Source organism: Dromiciops gliroides, chromosome 1, assembly GCF_019393635.1.
Source record: "Dromiciops gliroides isolate mDroGli1 chromosome 1, mDroGli1.pri, whole genome shotgun sequence".
Lineage (NCBI taxonomy): Eukaryota > Metazoa > Chordata > Mammalia > Microbiotheria > Microbiotheriidae > Dromiciops > Dromiciops gliroides.
The window spans coordinates 84066101-84091966 of NC_057861.1; positions in this window are offsets into that span (position 1 = coordinate 84066101).

A 25866-nucleotide genomic window follows, 5' to 3' on the forward strand; every position below is an offset into this window, starting at 1 on the left:
CATAACTCCATATGTATAATTGATATATTGCTTGCTTTTTCAATGGGTGGGAAGAAGGGAATGAGGAAGGGAGAGATTATGGAACTCAAAAGGTAAAAATGGAAGGAAGGGAGGAAGGAAGGAAGGGAGGGTGTTGGAGTAAATGGCTTTGAGGTCTCTTTCAACTCTAAACTATGCATGTCTGACGTTTTTCCTAAGCAGCAAGCCACCAGTGAGGGTATCTTTTCCTTCTTTCATATGCTTCTTGACACTATCACAACACTGGAGCTGTGATCATCAAGTTCAACCTGAGAGCTTAATCTTGATAGCAACACACTCAGGTGGGGAATTTTGCATAATAATAGCTAGCATTTAGTGGTCTTTAAGGTTTGTGTAATCTCACTTGATCTTCACAGCAATGCTATGAAGTAGATACTATTGTTATTCCCATTTTACAGATATGAAAATTGGAGGCTGTGAGAGGAAAAGTACCAGCAGCTGGTCATCCTGGATAAACATCTCACCCTGAAATTTTCTCTGATCCTTCATGGCTAGAATTGATTTTTTTCTCTCCTTTGATCACCTAGCATTATAGTCCTTTTTTTGTACTCCGTACCATACTTCAAATGATTTAGGATTTATTCCATGCAGGTATTCCCTTTCCTGATGCTGATCCTAATTCATCCCCAATTTAGAAGATTGACCATCAGGAACTATGGTAGCAATTTGAAATACTCAACCCTCTGCTAATGAGCCTCCCTACTTATTCATACTTAGGTTGGTCCTAGGACTGCAGCCAGAGATTCTGTCCTTTCTAGCTTGTGTTCTGGCAAAACCTTCAACAACAACAACAACAATTACAATAACAACAACAAAAAAAAAAACAACCTTAGATAGCACTTAAGATTTTAAATCATTAGACAAACATTTATTTATAGAGACTCCTCTATGCAGCAGGTACTGTGATAAGGGCAATGGATATATAAACAAAAACGAAACAGCCTTTGCCCTCAGAAAGCTTGCATTCAAATATGGGATTCTGGCCAACAATTTTAGATAGTACAAGTCTTTTACCCCACAGGAAACTGAGACTTAGAGAATTAACGAGATTTGCCCAACATCACTCATATAGTGTCCGAGCTGGGAAGAGAAAGTCTCTACAGGAGACAGCTTAAAAAATAAGATAAATTGAGGAGGAAGAGAGCAATAACAACAGGAAAAATCTGACAAAGGTTCATGGAGTGGTACCTGAGCCCCTATTAGAAGCCTTGAAAGATCCTGAGAGGCAGGGATGAGAAAGTAGTGCATTACAGGCATGGGGAACATCCAGAGAAAGTGCATGAAATCATGAGAAGGAATATCAAGATTAAGGAACAGTTGAGAGTCCAGTCTGACTTCAACAATCCAAAAGAGGCTTTTATGCACTATCACAGTCTATTTTGTTTTGTATTAGATAGTGTAATCCATCATTTTTTTTCTTTCAAGACTGTGAGTTCCTGGAGGGCAGTGATTGCTATCATATCAATCTTTATATCTCCCATAACACTGTGGGCCTTGCAGATATTAGACAAATTATAAATGTTTGTTGGATGAATATTTAGTTCACTCATGAGGTGTAGTGGATAGAGTTCTGGGCCTCAAGTCAGAAAGAGCTAAGTTCAAATCCTATTTCTAATGCTAGCAGTGCAACCATATATTTTTGCCTCTCTGAGCCTCAGTTTCTTTATCTGTAAAACAGAGGCAATAATACCTACATTACAAGCCTTATGTGGCTGTCCTGATGGTCAAGTAATATAAGGTATCAATATTCTAAGGTCCCTTACAGCTGTGGCTGGAAGGCTAAGCTGAAAAGTCAAAGAGACCGTTCCACCCTCAGTTTTAAACTGGCGTCCCAGAAGTTTGTTGCAGTCTCCATCCCAAAAGGGAGGTCCTTCAAAAGCCGCTTCGGTGGCATGCGCTCAACTCTCAAATGATTCAGCTAAAACTTCCATTTTTTTACCACAGGGGATAAATTATGGCTAAGTTTCTGAGCCTGTAATTATGAACATTTCAATATGAATTTATTTAATATAGAATCACGCATTTTCAGCATCCTCAAATAGGAGCATCCCTAAGCCAGGTTTGCCGTTAAATTTATGTTTCACTGTTGTCCTAAAAGGATGGCAAGAGGGTAAGGGACCAATTTATTTTCTAGATGGCACACTCATATATCTCTGCCCCCCCCCTTTCATCATTTCTGATCCAGCAGTATTCATCCCCTGAGCAGTCTCATACCAGGTCCAGCCATGTTTCTCCCTCAGCATGTTCCTTCTTGTGGTAAATGCAGGTGGGGATTTAGGACCATGTGACTCACAGGATTCTGAAAATAGATATCCAATTATGGCCAATTAGTATCATTAGCCTCCAATACTTAGCAATCTAACCTGTTCTGAAATTGCCCCTTGATTCCCCTAGATTCATACAGAGGCAAAGTGCTGTCCTGGATAGAATAAAGAAGACCTGGACTTGAATTCAGCCTTACCCTGGGTAAGTCCCATAACCTCTTGGGGCTTCAATTTCTTAATAAGTTATTATTGTTGTTGTTGTTGTTATTTCTATGACCATATATAATTTGCATGATAAATATTACCACATTTTATTCTCAGAACAACAATAAATGCTATTATTGTCCTCATTTACAGATGAGGAAAACGAGGCAGAAACAGTGTCTGAGGCCATATTTTAACCCAAGTTTTTCTGACTCTGGGCCCAGAATGTTATTCACTGCTCCACTGTACCTAGCTGCCTAGCTGTAAGATGACTACAGCATCCTCTACATCACAGGGTTATCCCAAAGATTAAATGAGAAAATGCCTAGAAGGTGCTTTGTAAACCTTACATCATAATCCATTCTTTTTTGTATTAAGCAGACACATAAACAAGCTGATCCTCATATGGAAAGTCTGCTGACCCTTGCAAAGAAGCAATATCAAGGAAATTGCTCAAACCAAGGATAAAAAGTGCCTTGTCTAAATGAGGCTGGGCTAGTCTTCTGGAAGTGGTTTCACTGGGAACTGGTTTGCAACATCAATGCTCAAAGTCAATCCTCTAAGAAAAACCTGGAAGAGAAGCCTGGCCACTAAGAGAGGGAGCCAGTGTGTTCTATTCAAAGGGTACATTCAGTCAGAAGGGATAGATTCCAGGCTTGGCTATGCTGCTTCTTAGCTGTGTGACCCGAAGTAGCCTCTTAATCTCTCTGAGCCTTGATACTTTCATTTGTGAAATAGGGCTAATAATTCTGGCACTACCTGACTCCCAGGGTTATTGTGAAGAAAGTGTCTTGTTACACTAGAGAGACAGAGAGAGAGAGAGAGAGAGAGACAGAGAGAGAGAGACACAGAGAGAGACAGAGAGAGAGAGAGAGAGAGAGAGAGAGAGAGAGAGAGTTGATTTGTGAGGCAAGAAGGCAGCAACTGCTGCCAATAGTCCTAATGGAACAATTTTCTCTTACTTGGTGACATGGAACTACTCACACATACACTCACAAGCACTTACAGTTTCTCACCAATTATACTCAAATTCATACTCAGGGTCCATTGGTTTCTCTTCAGACCCTCTTCTTTCACGTGTGGAGACCAGGGAAGTCTCAGAACTGCTGTAATTGGATATCCACATGTGTCAGAGTTGGTCATAAGAGCTCTCCAAATGCTGACATTGTTTTGTGGCAATTGGCACTAGGACCCAGAACCTGAAAATAAGCCAGCAAACTACATAGACTCATCTATTTCTGTCTGTCACTAGATTTCACCCCCTGCCCATGCATCTAAGATGGAACTGCTTCTGGAAATCTTAGATGCCCTTCTTCCTTCATGCCCACTTTGCAATATTCAACACTCCCATCAATTCATTCAATCTTATTCCAAATCAGTTATTTCTGTTTCTCTCATATCTGTCTCAGTCTAAACCTGTCTTTCTCTCTCTCTGTCTCTGTCCATGTCTGTCTCTCTCTGTCCATGTCTGTCTCTCTGTCTGTCTCTGCCTGTCTCTCTTTCTCCATCTGTATGTGTGTGTGTGTCTCTCTCTACTTCCCCACTCTCTATTTTACTTCTTTCACTAAATGGCCATCACAAATATTTTCAGGGGATTGAATCGAGTCACACCATGCTAGTAATGTTCATTGAATCAACAGGAACAAGAAAATGTCCCAGAACTTTTTTAAGGAAAGGGAATAGTATAGTTAATAATTGTGGACAGATGCATGAATGCTATTTCATTCAACACTATTATCTGTCTTCCCTCAGCATTTGCAACCCTAACTCTGCAGCTACTTAAATGGAGAAATCCCCCCCACACACATATACCTCTTAGCTGATATTTATGCAAGACTGTAATACTGCAGTGGTGGATCTGTATGTGTTGAAAAGAGGATGTGCAAAAGGAACTATTGAGCCCTCTTTCCAATAGAGCAAGAAATCTCTGGAGTTCTGTTGCTCCTGAATGTCTTTTTCAGTGTGTCTGTGTTTCCTGTATTGTTTGTGTCCCTTGGGAAATCATGTATGCAAGTCCATGCTATGAGGTCTTGGAAACAAAGAGAAACAGAAGGCTGGGTGAAGATGACTCTTTTCCAAGGTTAGCTGTATCTTTGAGAATGTCTTTCCATTCTCCTTAGTTAGCTGTGTTGATAGTTTCTGGTACCTCATATTTGTAAACTTTGAAAATTCATAGAATTGCAAACTGTTATTAATAGATCCAGGGAGATCTTTCTGCTTCTGGGCAGACTGGTGACTCCTGAAATGATATGCCTTTTTTGTCTTTTGTTCTCCAAGAGAATAGTAACATTGAGGTGATGTAATGACTTGCAGTGAATTGGATATAAGTGAAGTGTGCAAGGTCACCAACCTCAATCACTCCTCCAAAGCCACCTGGGTCCAGTAGCAAGATATACATCAGAATGACTGGAAATGTCCCTGGTGTTTTAAAGGCAATTGGGGGTGACTGACTTGTCCAGAGTCACACAGCTGGTGTCTGAGATGAGATTTGAACTCAGGTTCTCCCAACTTCAGGGTAGGTGTTCTATCCACTTTGCTGCCTACCTGCCCCAGTGATATGCCTAGAATTTCACTGAACTATCTGCCTCTAGCCTGATGTTTTCAGAAGCCTGAACAACTCCATCCACTTTGGGTATGTGACTGACAACTAGCAGACAGTTGCTATTATCAAAAACAAAGAATTTCAGAGTTAGAAGGGACCTCAAAGAACATCTACTGTAGTGCAACCTGTACATGAACAGGAATCTCCTATACAACTTCCTTTAAAAGAGGTCAACTGGCCTCCACCAGAAGACTTTTACTAATGAGGTAGACGTTACCTCCTGAAGCAACTCATTTCACTTTGTGCCAGCTTCAATAATTGAAAAGTAGCCACTCACTATATCCATCCTTTCCCCCAAAAAAACTGAATACTGCCTCTGTACAACCTTCACCTATTACTCTTAATTCTCCCCTCCAAGAAAAGCATAACAAGTATAATTCCTTTTATTCCTGATAGTCCTTTCAAAAATTGAAGACTATTAAGAAGCCCCCACCCCAACCCTATGTTTACTTTGCTTCTCCAGGTTAAATAACTTGATTAATTAACTAAATAATCTTTAACTAATTCTTTCATGGAATGAGATCCAGCTCTCTTTTTGTCATAGTTATCTCCTGAAAAGATTTTAGTTTGGCAACGTTCTTCCTTAAATCTGCTATCACCAGCTCCACATATGAGTCAAACAATGCTGATGTATTTTGGATGGGGCAAAAAGCAAAACTTCCACCTGCTCCATCCTGGACACTATATTCAATCTTGCTTCTCAATATCTGGGAAGTAGCTAGCCTAAATAAGGGTACTGATAAAAAAATGGAAATGTTTTACATAATTGTACATGTATAATGTATATGATTGCTTACCATCTCAGGGAGGTGGGAGGGCAGGGAAGGAGGAATAAAATTTGACCTCAAACTTTAAATAAAATTGTTTAAATTTAATAGATAGCTTTTGAACATTGTTAGGACTGAAAAATTCATCACCTGTGACAAGCCTGGTGATAAGTTTATGATCATAACAATAATAGTTCATTCTGCAAAGGATCTCTATATTCCTATCAGTATTAGTAATGATAATATAAATAGCAATAACACATGACTATAGTGTATTGTTTTATAAAGCATTTTCCTTACAACAACCCTATACAAGAATTATCATCCCCATTTGGTAGATGAAAAAACTGAGTGTCAGGGAGATTTTCAAGCAATTTCCTCCATGAAATTTTCTCAAATTCTTCACTCTGCTTAAGCCTACTGAAAATGAGCACTGCTTCCACAAGCTTTACTAGATAACTTTGTCTAGAAGTCTCAGAATCATGGATTCACAGAGTCTCTGTGAAGTAGCCCAACCTCCATCTGAACAAAAAGCCCCTCTCTAGCATCTTCAGCAAGTGGTCACCCAGCTTTTGCTTAAAGATCATTGCTAACAGAGAACCCACTATTTTCTGAAACATACTGTTCTCTTTTGGTATGGCTCTATTTCTTAAGAAGGTTTTGCCTGCTCTTACATTGAATTGAAATCTACCTCTCTCAAATTTCCACTCTGTTCCTTTTTGTGTTCTTCCAATGTGACCCAAGAAGAAATCCCTCCCAATTCTTTGTTTGTTTGTTTGTTTGCTTCTCAACAAACATTTATTTCAATTTATTCAGTTATGTGTAAAGATAGTTTTCAACATTTATTTTCATAAGATTTAGAGTTCCGAAGTTTTCTCCCTCCCTCCCTTTCCTCCCCCCTCCACAAGAGAGCAATCAATCTGATACAGGTTATATATGTGCAATCCACAAGTGATTTTTTTTAGTCTGTGTTCAATCAATATCAGTTCTTTCTCTGGTACTGGATAGTATGTCTCATCATTAGTCCCTTTGGATTGTCTTGGATCATTGCATTGCTGAGAGTAGTTAAGTCATTCACAATTGCTCATAGAACAATACTGCCATCAATGTGCACAATGTCCTCCTGGTTCTGCTCATTTCACTATACACCAGTTCATATGAGTCTTTCCAGGTTTTTCTGAAATCATCCTGCTTGTCATTTCTTATGGCACAATAATATTCCATTAAAATCATATACCACTGCTTCTTCAGTTATTGCCCCAAATGATGGACATTCCTTGGATTTCCAGTTCTTAGCCACCACAAAGAGTTGCTATAAATATTTTTGGTATAACTTTCCCCCCTTTTCTCTTTTTCACAATTACTATTGTTAGCTGTTTCCCTCCATCTTATTGCCTTCCCCAAGATATTTACTCTATTATCTATCTTCACCCTATCCCTCTTCAAAGGGTATTTGCTTCTGACTGTCCCCTCCCCCAATCTTCCCTCCCATCTTTTACCCCTCCTATTTTCCTACAGAGTTAGATAGATTACTCCACCCAAGTGGGTGTGTGTGGTAATCCTTCTCTGAGTCAACTCTGATGGGATTAAGGTCTTTGAACCTATACAGATAAGTGTAAAGTTCATTTACTACCCTTCTCCTCCCCCATCTCTTTCCCCACTCCATAAGCCCTTTCCTGTTTCTTTCATGTGGGATTTCACCCCATGCTACCTCTCCTATTCACCCTCCCCTAGTGAATTCCTCTCATCCATAAATTTTACCCTAAATATGTCATCATAGAGAAGCTATGTGACACAGTGGACAAAGCATCAATCCTGTACCCAGGAGGATCCCAGCCCCAATCCAGCCTCAGACACAAGACATTCACCCACTGCACAACCTCAGGCATGTCACTCAACTCCAACTTTTTATGGTTCTCTAGGGTATTGTATTTGAAAGTTGAATTTTCCATTCAGTTCAAGTCTTTTCATCATGAATACCTGAAAGTCCTCTTTTTCATTGAAGTCCCATTTTTCCTCTGAAAGATTATCCTAAGTTTTGCTGGAAAGGTGATTCTTGGTCTTTATCCCAATTCCTTTGTCCTCTGGCATATCATATTCCATGCCCTCTGATCCTTTATTGTAGAACCTGCTAGATCTTGTGCTATACTGACTGTGGCTCTGCAGTACTTGAATCCTTTCTTTTGGCAACTTGTAATATTTTCTCCTTGACCTGGGAGCTCTAGAATTTGGGTATAATATTCCTGGGAGTTTTCCTTTTGGGATTTCTTTCAGGATGGGATCTGTGGATTCTTTCCATTTCTATTTTACTTTCTGCTTCTAGAATATCAAGGCAATTTTCCCTGATAATTTCTTGGAAGATGATGTCTAAGCTCTTTCTTGATCATGGTTTTCAGGTAGACCAATATTTTTTTTCTTTTTGGACCAACAATTTTCAAATTATTTCTCCTGAGTCTATTTTTCAGGTCAGAAGTTTTTCCAAGAAGATATTTCACATTGCCCTCTCTTTTATTCATTTGGAATTGCTTTTCTATGTCTTGGTTTCTCATAAAGTCACTAGCTTCCATTTGTTCAATGCTAATTCTTAAGCAATTATTTTCATCAGAGAGCTTTTGTATCTCTTTTTCCCTTTGGTTTTTAAGGCTGTTGACTTATTTCTCATGTCTTTCTTGCATCACCCTCATTTCTCTTTCCATTTTTTCCTCTACCTTTCTGACTTTATCTTCAAAGTCTTTTTTGAGCACCTCTATGGCCTGAGACCAATTCATGTTTTTCTTGGAAGCTTTAAATATAGGGGCCCTGACATTGATATTCTCTTTTTTTTTTTTTTTTGCTATTCTCTTCTGAGGGTGCACCTTGATCTTCCTTGTCACTAAAGAAACTTTCTATGGTCCTCATCTTTCTCTGCTCCCTCTTGCCTTTCTTTTACTTGACTTTTAGCTCCTTAAAGTGGGGTATTGTTTCCAGGTTGCACTGTCCCTAGCTTCAGGGGGTCCCAGCTTGTATGATTTGAGGAAGGGTAGGTTCTTTACTTGACTGGCCTGTTTCCTGTTCCATAGATAGCTCCAGGCCAATTTGCTAATTAACCAGACAGCAAAACTTTATGTGCTGCGGTTGTTAGCTCCAACAAGTCTGTTCTTTTCCCCAACCTGGGCCACTGCTACTCATGCCTACCTCCTGGTTCCCAGCAGGAGTGAAAAACCTGACTTCCACTTCAGGACCAGCAGAGACCCCTGTAATCTCCTCCCTGACAAGGGCTCAGCCGTCTCATCCGGCAGTGAGTATAGTTTCAGACAACACTGGAATCAGCTGCAGCTGATTCAAAGGCTAGGTATGGGGGGGGGGGTAGGGGGGGGAGGAGGCTCTTTCTCTGGTGAGGCCTTCCTGGAACTGGATCTGTGTCAGCACAACTGTGGGGTTGGACTCCACTCCTGTCTCAACACAGCAGCTCCCTCCTTCTGACCCTCTAAGCCATTTTTGGTTGGAAAATGATCTCAGCACTTTCTTCTGTGGATTGTCCCCTCCCAATTCTAAATGATAGTTCTTCCAATGCTTGACAATAGCTATTTTGCTTCGCCCCATATTCTCTTGTCCAGACTAAATATCTTCATTTCCTTCAACTAATTCTCCTATGGAATTGTCCCAAGGCGTTTCATCACCCTGGTTACACTCCTCTTGACATATTCTTTATTATTCTTCTTCTAAAGTATGTCATCCAGAAAAGATTACATTAAATGTGATCTGATGAGGGTGTGATACAGACAATTGTCATTTGCTTTATTCTGGACATTATACTTCTTTTTCAATTTGTTTTTGTACAGGGTTGTTGTAGGTTAAGTCCTTTATAAAATAGCACACTGTAGTAATGTGCATTTCATTTTTTTTTTGCTTCTACATCCCACTGGTGATGTTAATGAAGGTGGAAGTCTAATAAAATCCCCAGAACTTTTTCAGATGAAGTGTTTTCTATCCACATCTCCAACTTCTTTTATTTGTAAAATTAAAATTTGAAATAAAATGTAAGATTTTTACATTAATGCCTATTAAATCACATCAAATCCAATCTAGTGTTCTGGATTTAATTTTTTTTTTCAGAATTTCTTTTGATTCTGATTCCATCATGCAAAACAATAGTTAGCCTTCTGAGATTTGTATCAATGTCAGATTTGATAAACATGACATTTATGCCTTTCTATGAGAACCATATCATATTCTCCCTAATATCATATTTACTTGTATATACATTGTTTCCCAGTCAACTATAGATTTCTTGAGTGTGGGAACTATACCATTTCTCATCTGTGTGTCTCCAGGACTAAATTTGGAAATGGACACATAGTAGGCAATTAATTTTGTGAATTTGGAAATTAACTCAAGGAATTTACATTGCTCAATAGTCTTTCTTGACCATTAATGACTAAGAGAATTATGTTGTTTACACATTGAAAACCTGAACTTAATCTCTGGCTTTAGGTTTCAACTTAAGCCTCACCTCCTCCAGAAATTTTACACTAAATACATCAACCTACACCTAGATAGTGGCTTAAGAATGAGTAAATTCCAGGTCTTCTGACTCCAAAATCTGTGTCTCTCTCCAGGTGAATATGGTGCTTTGCTTATATTAGTTGTTTAATAATTGGTTGTTAAATGGATGGTCTTTTATTGAAAATGAGGGGGGATAAATTCATTCTCAGAAATAAAAGAATCTTTGAAAGCCATGATTGCTTCAGGGAGGAGAAAAGAAGGTATATTGGTGAGGCAACACACTTTTGGTGAAGTCTTTAATTAACTGGCATATACCTTCAATATGTTGGTTGGTTTTGGAGTAAAAGCCATAGGAAATCCCAGTGCGTGACAACAGTGGGCAAATCCATCCTCTAAAGAGGAATTGATGGAAGAAGATGATGGATGGGGAGGAGCACAGGGATTTAACATGATGAAAGAGGGAGAGACAGGGATGGTGAGAGAGAGAAATTTTGATTCAGAAGTAAAGAAGAGGAGTTTCTCTATTAATTACAGTTATTTTCCAGTTTCTAGAAGAGCAGAGTTTTTGTCTCTCCTGGTCAATGTTTCTCAGACATATAATGATGCTAAAGCTTGGGAAGAAAGAACCAAGGACTTTCACAAATATCTTAATTACTGTAATAGAACAACTATTAACATATGAGCCTTTCAGACATTCATAAACACAACTGTAAGCAAGTCAAGTTATAATTTCTAGAGAAATTTTTTCTGATTAGAAAGCCTTTTAGAATATTTTATTTAAAGTTTTGAGTTCCAAATTCTATCCTGCCCTCTTTCCATCCCCTCTTCTTTCCCTGAAATGGTAAACAATAAGATGTAGGTTATAAATGTGCAATTATGTAAAACATTTCCATATCAGACATTTTATACAAGAAGATTTGAATGAAGGAAAGTTCAGTCTGTGTTCAATCAATATCAATCCTTCCTCTGGAGACAGATAGTATGCATCCTAATTAGTTTTTTGGGATTGTTTTGGATCATTGAATTGCTGAGAATAGCTAAATTATTCACAGGTTTTCATCAAACAATATTGCTGTCACTGTGCACAATGTTCTGCTTCTGTTCACTTCACTATGCAGCAGTTCATGTAATTCTTTCTAGGTTTTTCTAAGATCATCTTGCTTGTCATTTCTTATAACACAATGATATTCCATTACAATCATATACCACAGATTGCTTAGCTATTTCCCAATTGATGAGCATTCCTTTGATTTTCAATTCTAAGTCACCACAAAAAGAGCTGATATAAATATTTTTGGACAAATAGATGTTTTTCTCTTTTGGGGGCTCTTTGGGATATATGTATGTGGTGCAAGATATTGGTCTAGATCTAGTTACTGCAGTATTATTTTCTGGTTTTCCCAGCAGGTTTTGTCAAATAAAGAGTTTTTGTTCCAAAAGCTTGAATCTTTGAGTTTATCATATGCTATATTACCATGGTCATTTACTATAATGTAATTTTGTACCTAACCTATTTCACTGATCCACAGCTATATTTTTTAGCCAGAACCATGTTGTTTTATTAATTATTGCTTTATAATACATGTTGAGATCTAGTACAGCTTGACAACCTTCTTTCACATTTTTTCATTGATTCCCTTGATTTTGTTGAGATTTTATTGTTCCAGAGGAATATTGTTATAAACTTTTTCTATTATATAAATTAATTTTGGGGAGCAACTAGGTGGCACAGTGGATAAAGCACTAGCCCTTGGTTCAGGTTCAAACCTGGCCTCAGAAACTTTAAGTTTACTAGCTGTGTGACCCTGAGCAAGTCACTTAACCCTCCTTGCCCCAGGCAAAAAAAAAAAGATAGATTGATATGGCACTGAACAAGTAGATTAAGTTTAATTTAATTTATTTAAATTTTATTTTATTATACTTACTTATTCTACCCATAAGCAATTAATATTTTCCAATTCTTTAGACCTGACTTTATTTGTGTGAAAAATGTTTTATAGTTGTGTTCATATAGTTCCTAGGTTTGTTTTGGCACATAGACCCCCAAGAATTTTATATTGTCTATGGTTATTTTAAATGGAATTTCTCTATCTCTTGCTGCTAGACTTTGTTGGTGATATATTTATGTATGTGTATATATATATATATATATGTATATATGTATATGTGTATATATATATATATATATATATATAAATGATAATGATTTATGTTGGTTTATTTTGTATCCTGCAAATTTGTTAAAGTTCTTAATTTCAAGTAATTTTTTAGCTGATTCTCTAGGATTTTCTAAGTATAACACTATATCATCTGCAAAGAGTAATAGTTTTGTTTCCTCATTGCCTATTCTAATTCTTTTGATGTCTTTTTTTCATATTGCCATAGCTAATATTTCTAGTACTATATTAAATAATAGAGGTGGTAATGGGCATCCTTGTTTCACCCCTTATTGTATTGGGAAGGCTTTTAGATTATCCCCATTATGGATAATGTTTGCTGATGGTTTTAGATAAATATTACTTATCATTTTAAGATAAATAACATTTATTCCTATGCTCCCTAGTGTTTGTATGTTTGTTTTTTGGTGAGGCACTTGGGGTTAAGTGACTTACCCAGGGTCACACAGCTAGTAAGTGTCAAGTGTCTGAGGCTGGATTTGAACTCAGGTCCTCCTGACTCCAGGGCCAGTGCTTTATCCACTGTGCCACCTATCTGCCCCTCCCTAGTTTTTTTAATAAGAATGAGTGCTGTATTTTGTCAAAGGCATTTTCTGCATCTATTGAAATAATCATATGATTTCTGTTGGTTTTGTTATTGATATGGTCAATTATGTGGATAGCTTTCCTAGTGTTGAACCAGCCCTGCATTCCTGGTATAAATTCCACCAGTTAATAGTACATGATACTGGTGATATATTGGTGTGATGTCTTTGTCAGTATTTTATTTAAAATTTTTTCATCAATATTCATTAGGGGCATTGTTCTCCATTGTTTTTTCTCTGTTTTGGATCTTAAAGGTTTAGGTATCAGCACCATATTTGTGTCAAAGAAGGAATTTTTTAGAACTCCTTCTTTCCTACTTTTCCAAATAGTTTAGATTAAAATGGGATTAATTATTTTTTAATTATTTGGTAGAATTTACTTGTGAATCCATCTGGTCCTGGGCACTTTTTCTTAGCGATTTCACTAATGACTTTCTCAATTTCTTATTCTAAGATTGGGTTATTTAGGTATTTTATTTCCTCTTCTTTTAATATGTGCAATTTATATTTTTGTAGATGTTCATCCATTTAAGTTAGATTGTCAAATTTATTGGCATAAAATTGGGCAAAATATTTCATAACAATTGTCTTAATTTCCTAGTCATTGGTGGTGTCTTCATCCTTTTCATTTCTGATACTAGTAATTTGTTTTTCTTCTTTCCTTTTTTAACCAAATTAAATAATGGTGTATCTATTTTGTTGCTGTTGATTTTTTTCATAAAACCAGCTTCTAGGGGCAGCTACATGGTGCAGTGGATAGAACACCAGCCCTGGATTCAGAAGAACCTGAGTTCAAATCTGGCTTCAGACACTTAACTCTTACTAGCTGTGTAACCCTGGGTAAGTCACTTAACCCCAATTGCCTCACCACAAAAACCAAACAAACAAACAAAAACAGCTTCTAGTTTTACTTATTAGTTCAACTACTTTCAATTTTAATAATCTTTCCTTTGATTTTCAGGATTTCGAATTTCATGTTTAATTGGGGATTTTTAATTTGGTTTCTTTTCTAGTTTTTGTGTATTTTTACTAGCATGCACAATTCATCAATCTGCTTTTTCTCTATTTTAATGGCTACATTCCATAAATTTTGGTATGTTGTCTCATTCTTGTCATTTTCATTAATGAAATTATTAATTTTTTTCTATTTGTTTTTTGGCCCTCTTGTTTTTTAGGATTCAATTATTTAATTTCTAATTATTTTTTATTTCTCTTTCCACTGTCCATTATTGAATGTAATTTTTGTTGCATTTTGATCTGAAAAGGATGCATTTATTATTTCTGCTTTTCTGAATTTGATTGTGAGGTTTTTAGGTCCTGATAAGTGATCAATTTTTGTGTAGGTGCCTTGTACTGCTGAGAAAAATGTACATTCCTTTTTATTCCTATTCAATTTTCTTCAAAGATCTATCAAATCTAACTTTTCCAGAATTTTATTCATATCAAGTTGTATCTTGATCATTTTTTGTTAGATTTACCTAGTTCTCACAGGGGAAATTTGATGTCTCCCACTAGTATAGTTTTATTATCTATTTCTTCTTGTAATTCAACTTTTTTTAAAATTTAGATGCTATATAATTTGGTGCATATATGTTAAGTATTGATATGACTTTATTGTCTATGGTTACTGTCAACAAGATATTGTTTCCTTCTTTATCTCTTTCTTTTAGACATATTTTTCCTTTTGTTTTGTCTGAGATCATGATTGCTACCCCTGCTTTCTTTGCTTCAGCTAAAGCACAGTAGATACTACTTCATCCCCATACCTTTACCCTTTTATGTCTCCACTTCAAATGTGTTTCTTGTAAAATAACAGTGTAGAATTCTGGGTTTTAATCCATTCTGCTATCCACTTCCATTTTATGGGTGAGTTCATCCCATTCGCATTTTTATTTATTATTTTCCAGTTACATATAAGGATAATTTTCAACATTTGATTTCACAGGGTTTTTAGTTCCAAATTTTTTCTCCCACCATCCCTTCCTTCCCTCCTCCCCAAGATTGAAAGCAGTCTGATAAATGTTGTATATGTACAATCACATTAAACATGTCTACATTATTCATCTTCTGAAAGAAGAATCAGAGTACAAGGGCAAAACCTCAAAAATGAAGCGGGAAAAAACAGTCCAAAAGCAGAAACAGTATGGTTCAATCTGCATTCATAATTCACAGTTGGTTTTTTTGGGGGGGGGATGGTTAGAACATTTTCTATCATGAGTTCTTTGAAACTGTTTCAGATCACCGCACTGCTGAGAAGAACCAAGTTTATCACCATTGTTCATCACACAATGTTGCTGTTACTGTATACAATGTTCTCCTGGTTCTGCTCCTCTCAGTTAGCATCAGTTCATGTAAGTGCTTCCAGATTTCTCTGAACTCCTCCTGCTCATTGTTTCTTTTTTGTTTTGTTTTTTGTTTTTTGTTTTGTTTTGTTTTGTTTTTTTGCAGGCAATGGGGGTTAAGTGACTTGCCCAGGGTCACACAGCTAGTAAGTGTCAAGTGTCTGAGGCCGGATTTGAACTCAGGTACTCCTGAATTCAGGGCCGGTGCTTTAACCACTGCACCATCTAGCTGCCCCCTGCTCATTGTTTCTTACAGCAAAATAGTATCCCATTACATTCATATACCACAACTTCTTCAGCCAGTTCCCCTATCTCAATTTCCTATTCCTCACCACCACAAAAGAGCTGCTATAAATATCTTTGTACATGTGGGTCCTTTCCCCTCTTTTATTATTTCTTTGGGATACAAACCTAGGAGTAATATTGCTGGGTCAAATGGTATACACAATTTTATAACCCTTTGAGCATAATTCCAAATTGATTTCCAGAATTGTTTGTATAGTAATAAAGTTGTTAATAGCTACACATTTTGCCACATAGAAATATAAACAGTTTAACCTTATTGAATTTATGTTTTTCTTATTTGAAAGTCCTCTTATATCATTAAATATCTATTTTTTTCTGAAAGATTATGTTCAATTTTGTTGGGTAAGTGGTTCTTAGTTGTAATTCTAACACCTTTGCCTTTTGATATATCATATTCCAGGCCCTCTAGTTGTTGTTGTTTGTTTGCTTGTTTAATGTAGAAGCTGCTAAAGCCTATGTAATCCTGATATTTTAATTGTTTCTTTTTGGCTGCTTGAAGTACTTTCACCTGGATCTGGGAGCTCTGAAATTTGGCTATTCTGTTCTTGGGAGTTTTCATTTTGGCATCTCTTTCAGGCAGTGATTGGTTGATTCATTCCATTTCTTTTTTGCCCTCTAGTTCTAAGATATCAGGGTGGTTTTCTTTGATAATTTTTTGAAAGTTGTTGTCCAGGCTTTTTTTTAAATCATGGCTTTCTGGTAGTACAATAATTCTTATTTATCTCTCCTGGATCTATTTTCTAGGTCAGTTGTTTTCCAATGAGAAATTTCCCATTTTCTTCTATGTTGTCACTTTTTATTTTGTCTTATTATATCTTGATGTCTCATAGAGGCATTAGTTTCTACTTGTTCAGTTCTAACTTTTAAGGAATTGTTTTCTTTAGTGAGCTTTTGTACTTCCTTTTCCATTTGGCAAATTCTATTTTTAGGGAGTTATTTTCCTCAGTAATTTTAAAAAATATTTTTTCCCTACTATTGACTCTTTTTTCATTATTGTCTTACATTGCTCTCATTTCTTTCCCCAATTTTTCTTATATTTATCTTATTTACTTTTTTTCCTAATTTTTTAAGCTCTTCTGGGAATTCTTTTTGGACCTGAGACCAAATTACATTTTTCTTTGATGCTTCACACATAGTCATTTTGACACTATGGTCCTCTTCTAAGTTTATGCCTTGATTCTCCCTATCACTATAGTAACCTTTTTCTATATAGTCAGACTCATTTTTTATATTTTGCTAATTTTTTCCTCCTTTTTTGTGATTTGGTATTTTTATGTGAAAGTTAGGCTCTCGTTCTACACTGCCTCAAGCTTTTTGTTCTGGGGCTCTGGATCTTACTTCTGGCTTTCACTGTGTTTTGGGGCTTAGCTGCTTGTTTTCTGGGGAGGGTAGGCTTCCTTTCTGGTTTGTAGTGAGGGGAAAGGGGAGGGAGGACATCCCTGTTGGCCCTGCATGTAGGGTTTAGCTGTTGGACTGCTCGAGGGGTGAGGTCTTGCTGTTGAGTTGCTATGGTAACAGTCTTTCCAGTGGCTAGTCCTAGATAAGGGATTTTGTTGCTGTTCTGCCCCAGAGGTGCAGCCCTTCTGCTGGGTTGCTATGTAACTAGGGCCTTCTTGCTAGCAGGCCCTGAAGGAACAATTTTGTTGCTGATTTGACTAAGAGGTGGGGCCCTATTGCTAGATTGCTATTGAAACAGGGCCTCTCTTATGGTAGGTCCTAAAGGCAGGGTTTCATTTTTGGCCAGCTCTGGGGCTTGGGTGGGGGGACTCCTCAGCAATAGGAGTAAGACCATGCTGGTAATTTATGTACCATTAGGCTTTGATGTGCTGCACAGACTGCTCACTTGCCTAGGGAGCTGATAATTTGTAGGAGGGCAGGGCTTCACTGGTGGATTGGCCCAGACTTGGAGGCTTGCTCAAGGGCCCCTGCTATGAGACTGGCTGCTGTTGCTTCTCTTGGACCTCACTCTCCTCCCACCCCAGTGAGCTATACTTTTCTAGCTGTGCTGGTAAGCTGCTTCCCTGCTCCTAGATTAACTCAGAGGAGGTTTTCTAGGTATTTGGAGGGGAATTTGGTAGGGCTTCAGAAGATTCCTCCCTCTGCCATCTTGACACCAGAAGTTCCCTCATTAAAGTACTTTAAGGAGAAAGATGATAGTAATGTTGATATTAGTGATACTGGTAATATTTGTAATGCTTGTCATTTTGTTGATCTTGGTAATGGCCATGATGATAAGAGTTATAATGGAGATAGTGGTGATGTTGTCTATACTGGATATGCTAAGGGTATTGGAGATTTAAGAAAATGCTTTTAATGCCAGAGATGCTGGTAAATTCAGCAATCCCAGTGGTAATGGTGAAAGCAGTTATTAATATTTTGAATTAAGGTGCAGAGGCCATACTTATAATATTTTCATTGTTTATAAATCTGGAAGAGACAGCTACATTAGATGAATGTCAAGAATGTCTTGACAATCTGGAATGAAAAGATTTAATAAGGGGAAATGTAAAGTCTTGCACTTAATTTAAAAACAACAACTATACAATTGCAGGGTAGAAGAGGTATTCAATGATAATAATCTATATGAAATAAATAGGGGGTGGCATTTAGTAACCACCAGCTCAATAAAAGTACCCAGAGTGACATGGAGTCCAAAGTCATTAATGTCACTTTAGGCTACAGTAAGAGAGGCATAGTGTACAGGTTTAGCAACATGAAAATGTCTCTGTTCTTTCTAGTCAGAGCATTCAAAACTGTCATCGTATTGTAGGAAGGGTACTATCTCAGGGCAGGAAGAAAAAGAAAACTTGGAACTCAAAAAAAAATTAAAACAAATTGTTTTGTATGCAATTGTAGAAAATAAAAATTTTTTTAATTGTAGAAAGGGCACTGAAAACCAAGAGTGTGTCTAGAAGAGGATGCCAACAATGAAAAAACTGCCAGCGATCACTCCATAGATAGATCATTTGGAAATCCTAGGGATAGTTAATTTAGAGAATAGAAGAGTTGGATAGAGCATGATCACTTGTATCTAAAATTATTCACAAAGAAGAGGGATTAAATGTATTCCACATGACCTCAAAGGACAGAATAGGAAGCAATCAGTGGGAGTTTCAGTGAAGCAGACTGAGACTCGATTTAAATGTAAAAACAAAAAGCTTCCTAAAAACAAGGATATTCCAATATGAAATTATCTACCTTGTCACTAATGATTTATGTTATTTAATGAGTAGTATTTAAACGGAGACCAACCATATGACCATTTGTTGGTGGTGAGGTAGAGTGCTGCCTTTCAACTCTCAGATTCTGTGGTCTTATGATGCTATGAGTCCAAGTAATAATGTAAGTAATTATATACTTAGTTAAATTTATAATATAATAATTATATAATAATGGAAACTGATATGGAGCCTTGAAGTTTACAAGGGATATTGCAGATATTGATTGAAATAAATGAAAAAATCATTTATTAAATCACTGTTCTGAGTGCTATATTAAGAGCACTAAATGTGACAGTTTTTTTCAGGGGACGAAATTGAGCCATATTATTCCTTTGATCCATCCATTAATCAAAAAGGTCAGATAGGATTGTGGAAAGGACAGTAGTTTTGGAGTGACTGAACCTGATTGAAATCCCAATTCTGAAGATTAAGTCTTAAATCCCAATTAGGATTTGATGATCTAACACAGGTAGGTGGTACATTCATGGACTCACTCTTTGTACTCCTCCTTCTACTTGCTTCCTTTCTTTCCAGTGTGGCTAAACATCTGCCCATCCAATGTGGGGACCCTCCCCCTTCCCATCTACCCTTTCAAGCTCTCCTACAAATGTTGCCTTCCCCTATTAGAAAATGAACTGCTTGAGTGAGTCCATGAATGAGTGAGGTGAAGTATAGCTGAAGGACTTCCTAAAATGGTCAAGCCAAGGACAGAGCCATCAAACAAGAGTGGATTAAAGAGAGAACAAAGTTGGAAAGACTTGTTAAGAGCCTTCCAGTATGAAGCCTTATACTATAATGGCAATAATAAAACTATAGAGGCTATGTCAAATTTGAGAAATGGGGAAGTGACAATGATAGAATCTGATTGGTAACAGATTTGTTGTAAGAGGTAGAAGTCTAATATAACTACAAGGTTTTGTTGCTTATGAGAGACAGGATAAATGGTGCTGCCATAGATTTTTGTTGTTGTTTAGGCAATGAATCATGCCTGACTCTTTATGGCCCCATTTGGGGTTTTCTTGGCAAAGATACTGGTTCACCATTTCCTTCTTTAGCTCATTTTATAGATGAGGAAACTGAGGCAAACAGAATTAAATCATTTGCCCAGGGTCACACAGCAAGTAAGCATCTGAGACTGGAATTGAATTCCAGTCCTCCTAACTCCAGGTCTGGCACTTTCCACTTCACTACCTACCTGCTTCAGGTGCCATAGATAGAAAGTGAAATCATAAGGAGAAACAGGTTTAGGGAGAAAAATAATCTTGGTTCCAGATATACTGAGATTGAGAGGCTATCATGTGGGTATGTGAGAGAAGTTGGAATGTGGCTGGGAATGAGAGGAGAGAAGGGAAGGTTCAGAACATTCATCCTGATGAATAAGATAGGGTATCCAATAGTGTAGCAGCAGCCAAGAAAACTAAATGAGGTTGTATACCATGAATCTGAAGTGGGTGAAATCAGCTCTATTCAAATAGAGGTCAAAGGCATGCAAATTAACCCTGGCCTGGATTAATTCTGGGGCTGAGGAGCCAGGACAACCCAACCCATTCATTAGAGAATGTCAGAACTGAGAGCAACCTTAGGAATCATAGCCCAAGGTATTCATTTTGCAGGTAAGAAAACTGAAGCCTGACACCAAGCTGCTTCATGATTCATTGCATTTTAAGTCCTCTAAACATAAAAGAAAGCAATCAACTCTCTCCAAAGTCTTCTCGGAGCCTGATGCTCCAGTTTCATTCTTATTTCTCAGTCAACAGCTCAGCATCCCAGCTGCCAGGGCAGGAACTTTGCTGTGACCTCTCCCTCTGGACAGCTGAGAAGCTTCAAAAGGCATCTATACGAGACATAGATTTCATAATGTTTTTAACCCAATTCAAGGTTCCCAGCTTTAAGGAGAACTGAAGCTCAAGGACTATAAGGATTTTTCTAAAGCATGTGGGACTCTCAGGGACCAATTTGTGGCTTACTAGTCAGGATATAGAGGGGCTCTGGAATTGACACTATTAGAATCATAAAATAATAGAGCCAAGAGATCATCCAATCCACATTCCTCATTTTGAAGAAAAAGAGGAAATTGAGGCCCAGTGAGGAGAATTAGGCTTTTTTCAGATTGTTCAGTGATATTAGCTGAGCTATGACTTGAATGAAGGCATATGTTGACTCTAAGTCTAGGTCTCTTTAACTCTGTGCTACCTCTCCTTTGTCTGTTGATATGTACAGTACAAATTTACACATCACAATAGTCTATGCCCTTCACCAGAATACTCAATACATTTTCCCTCCCTTTCTTTGTCACCTCTATTGGATAAGTCCCTATTCCCTACAAGAAGGGAGGGACCTAACAGGTAAATCAAGTCAACAAGCACTTATTAAGTGGTTATTCTCTGAGAGATGCTGCCATTATTCATAATTGCTATCAGTCAATAGGATCTGAATAAATTTAGGGGAAATATGAGAGCTGCCTTCAATTTTGTGATGGAATATAAACTCAAGAAGAGTAAATAAATTATGATATTCCCCCCCAAAAAAAGGTGAGGAGTTTATGTACCCTCTGTCTTCTTCCCTGTTCAGACCACATCTCAAGTATTGTGTTCATGTCTATCAATCACAGTACAGGGAAGCCGTTAATAAGTTGGAGACAGCAAAATGTTGAAAAGATTGTGGATTGTATCACCCTATGAAGACAATCATGATTTGGATTATTCACCACCAAAAAGGGGATTATAGAATCCTTTGGATTCAGACTCTTTGAGAGTGGTATCGGCTTCCTTTATGAAGACCCCCCCGGGCATCCTGGGAAACTGTCCTACAGTAAATGAATTATCTCCCCTGCTTTCCCTACAGACAAAAAAACTTGCTGAGATTTTTAGACATGGCCAGGGAATTTAAGGGAACCACTGGCCATAGGTGTTCTCTATATGAGCCTATTCATAAAGCATTTGAATATTCACTCACTCACATTTGTTTATTTATTCCTTCATTATATGGAAAAGTGAAGTTAGTGCTGGAAGTGGAGCCAGGAGACCAGAGTTTGAACTTCAACCCTGACATTTACAGCAACCAATTATATGACCTTGAGTAAGCTGAGCCTCAGTTTCCTCACTTGTAAAAAGGAGATAAGATAACATATATATAGCACTTCAAGGTTTGCAAATTGTTTTCCAAATAATATCTCATTTTATCATTACAAGAATCCTGGGAGTTAGGTGCTATCATTGTCCCCATTTTTTCAGATGAGGAAACTGAGGTTGACAGAGTATAAATAATTTGCCCAGGGTCACTCAGCTAATAAATGTCTGAGATTGGGTCTGAGCTCAGGTCTTCCTGACTTTCGGCCCATACTCTATCCACTGTGCACCCTAGCCTTGCACAGCTCATCTCACATGACTGTAGTAAGAAAAGCACTTTGAAAATAAAAGAAGTACATTTATAATAATAGCTGACATTTATAAAACACTTTAAGGTTTTCAAGTCATTTACTTATGATAAAATATAAAATGTCAAAGATAGAAGGACTTAGAACCTTAGGACTAGAACACAGAGTTGGGAACGGTAAGAGGAAGCTCAACTGAAGGAAACATCTCATGGAGGCCATACATCCTACTGTCACCTTTCATCCTTCACTCCCTTCTCCCCCTTCTACAACCAGGAATCCTGAACCCCAAAGTCCAAAAATTCTTCAACCCCAATCTCTAATTCAAAACATACCAGAAAGTTCACAAGAAAACACCAAGCTTCCAAATTCTATCTCAAAACTAGGGGGTGGGGTAATTTTTCAGTTTTGCTACAGTTTACATTCTGATTAAGAGGCAGGTCATACCAACCTCTATCTTGTGGTATTGATTCCCCCATCCTGGTGCCACAGTCTTATACTCTTAGGTGCAATTTGTATATCAAGCTCTTTGCAAATGTTGTTGTTTGTTTGCTTGCTTGCTCATTTTTTTCTTTTTTGCGGGGAAATGAGGGTTAAGTGACTTGCCCAGGGTTATGCAGCTAGTAAATGTCAAGTGTCTGAAACTATATTTGAACTCAGGTCCTACTGAATCGAGGGCCAGTGCTTTTATGCACTGTGCCACTTACCTGCCCCCACTTGCTCATTTTTAAAAGTTGAGTCTGACTATCTTGTCTAGGCTGGAAGTACAGAGGCTATTCATGGCTGATCAGCAAGGGAACTTTGATATGTTCCATTTCTGGGCTGAACATGTTCATCCTTCCTTAGGCAACTTCCTCCTCATAACCTTCATCTCTTTTCTAAACATTGGCTATCCTCTACAGCCTCAGTCCAATGTGGTTTACTTATATACTACTGTCTTTCTTTCTTTCTTTCTTTTTTGCATGGCAATGAGGGTTAAGTGCCTTGCCCAGGGTCACACAGCTAGTAAGCATCAAGTGTCTGAGGCCAGATTTGAACTCAGGTCTCTCCTGAATCCAGGGCCAGTGCTTTATCCACTGAGCCACCTAGCTGCCCCAACTGTGTTTCATTTTAACCTTTTCAATCCCCAGTTTGTTATCCAAAAACTCACCTACATCTGATAAACTTTCAAATATTTAGTCCACATCCGTTATTTTTTTTTTTACATAGAAGAGTCACATTTATTGGAAATAGGCAAAAACATCGGATTTATCATGTGGACAACTTCTATTTTCCCCATCAATTCAATCGATTCAATAAACATTCACTATGTATAGAATGCTGTGTTAGACATGAAACACAAACATGAGAAAGAATAATCACCTCACGTCTCCCCTTCATTTTGTATATGCAACTATAGCTTTTAAGTCCACAGAGTAACAGAATCATCAAGAACAAAGAAGTTGAGTGAAAATTTCCATTACTGCTATTTTTATAGAAATAATATTTTCTTTTTTTATGTATGAGGTATTTTATTTTTTCCATTACATGTAAAGATAGTTCTCAACTTTTGTTTATACATGCTTTACAATTTCAGATTTTTCTCCCTCCCACCCCTCCCTCCCCCCTCCCCTAGACAGCAGGTAATCTGATATAGGTTATATCTATATATCTCTATACATATACATATAGATATATATATATACACACACACATATATATACACATAATAACATTAATCCTATTTCTGCATTAATCCTGTTACAAGAGAAAGAATCAGAGCAGTGATGCAAAACCTCAAAATAGAAAGAAAAAAAAAACCAACAGCACCCAAAACAAAAGAAATAATATGGTTCAATCAGCATCTATACTCCACAGTTCTTTCTTTCTTTTTTTTTCTTGGATTTGGAGATCCTCTTCTATCATGAGTTCCCTGGAACTCTTCTGTACCATTGCATTGGTGAGAAGAATATAGTCCATCACAGTAGGTCAACACTCAATGTTGATGATACTGTGTACAATGTTCTTCTAGTTCTGCTCATCTCACTCATCATCAGCTCACATAAGACCCTCCAGGTTTCTCTGAACTCTTCCTGCTCATCATTTCTTACAGCACAATAGTATTCCATTGTATTCATATACCACAACTTGTCCAGCCATTCCCCAATTGATGGGCACCCCCTCAACTTCCAATTCCTTGCTACCACGTAAAGAGCAGCTATAAATATTTTTGTACATGTGGGTCCCTTTCCCCCTTCCATGATTTCTTTGGGCAAAAGACCTAAAAGTGGGATTGCTGGGTCAAAGGGTATGCACAGCTTTATTGCCCTTTGGGCATAATTTCAAATTGCTCTCCAGAATGGTTGGATCAGCTCACAGCTCCACCCACAATGCATTAGTGTTCCAATTTTCCCATAGCCTCTCCAACATTTATTATCTTCCTTTTTTGTCATTTTAGCCAATCTGCTAGGTGTCAGGTGGTACCTCAGAGTTGTTTTAATTTGCATCTCTCTAATCATTAGAGATTTAGAGCATTTTTTCATATGGGAATAGATAGCTTTGGTTTCTTCATCAGAGAACTGCCTGTTCATATCCTTTGACCATTTCTCAATTGGGGAATGACTTGGATTCTTATAAATTTGATTTAATTCCCTATATATTTTAGAGATGAGGCCTTTATCAGAAGCACTGGCCTCAAAAATTATTTCCCAGCTTTCTGCCTCCCTTCCAATTTTGGATGCATTGCTTCTGTTTGTACAAAAATTTTTTAATTTAATATAATCAAAATCATCCATTTTGCATTTTATAATATACTCTATCTCTTGTTTGGTCAAAAACTGTTTTCCTTTCCAAAGATCTGATAGGTACACTATTCCTTTCTCTCCTAATTTACCTATGGTATCACCTCTTATGTCTAAATCGTGTATCCATTTTGACCTTATTTTAGTATAAGGTGTAAGATGTTGGTCTATGCCTAATTTCTGCCATACTATCTTCCAGTTTTCCCAGCAGTTTTTGTCAAATACTGAGTTCCTATTCCAGAAGCTGGAGTCTTTGGGTTTATCAAACACTACATTACTAGTGTCATTTACTACTGCATTTCCTGAGCCTAGCCTATTCCATTGATCTACCACTCTATTTTTTAGCCAGTACCAGATAGTTTTGATGATTGGCGCTTTATAGTAAAGCTCCAGGTTTGGTACCGCTAACCCACCTTCCTGTGAATTTTTTTTTCATTATTTCCCTGGATATTCTTGATTTTTTGTTTTTCCAGATGAATTTTGTTATTATTTTTTCTAGCTGTATAAAATAATTTTTAGGTAGTCTGATTGGTATGGCACTGAATAAGTAAATTAATTTAGGCAGTATTGTCATTTTTACTATATTAGCTCTGCCTATCCATGAGCAATTGATATCTTTCCAATTATTTAGATCTGATTTGATTTGTTTGAAGAGTGTTTGGTAGTTGTGTTCATAGAGTTCCTGGGTTTGTCTTGGCAAGTAGACTCCCAAGTATTTTATA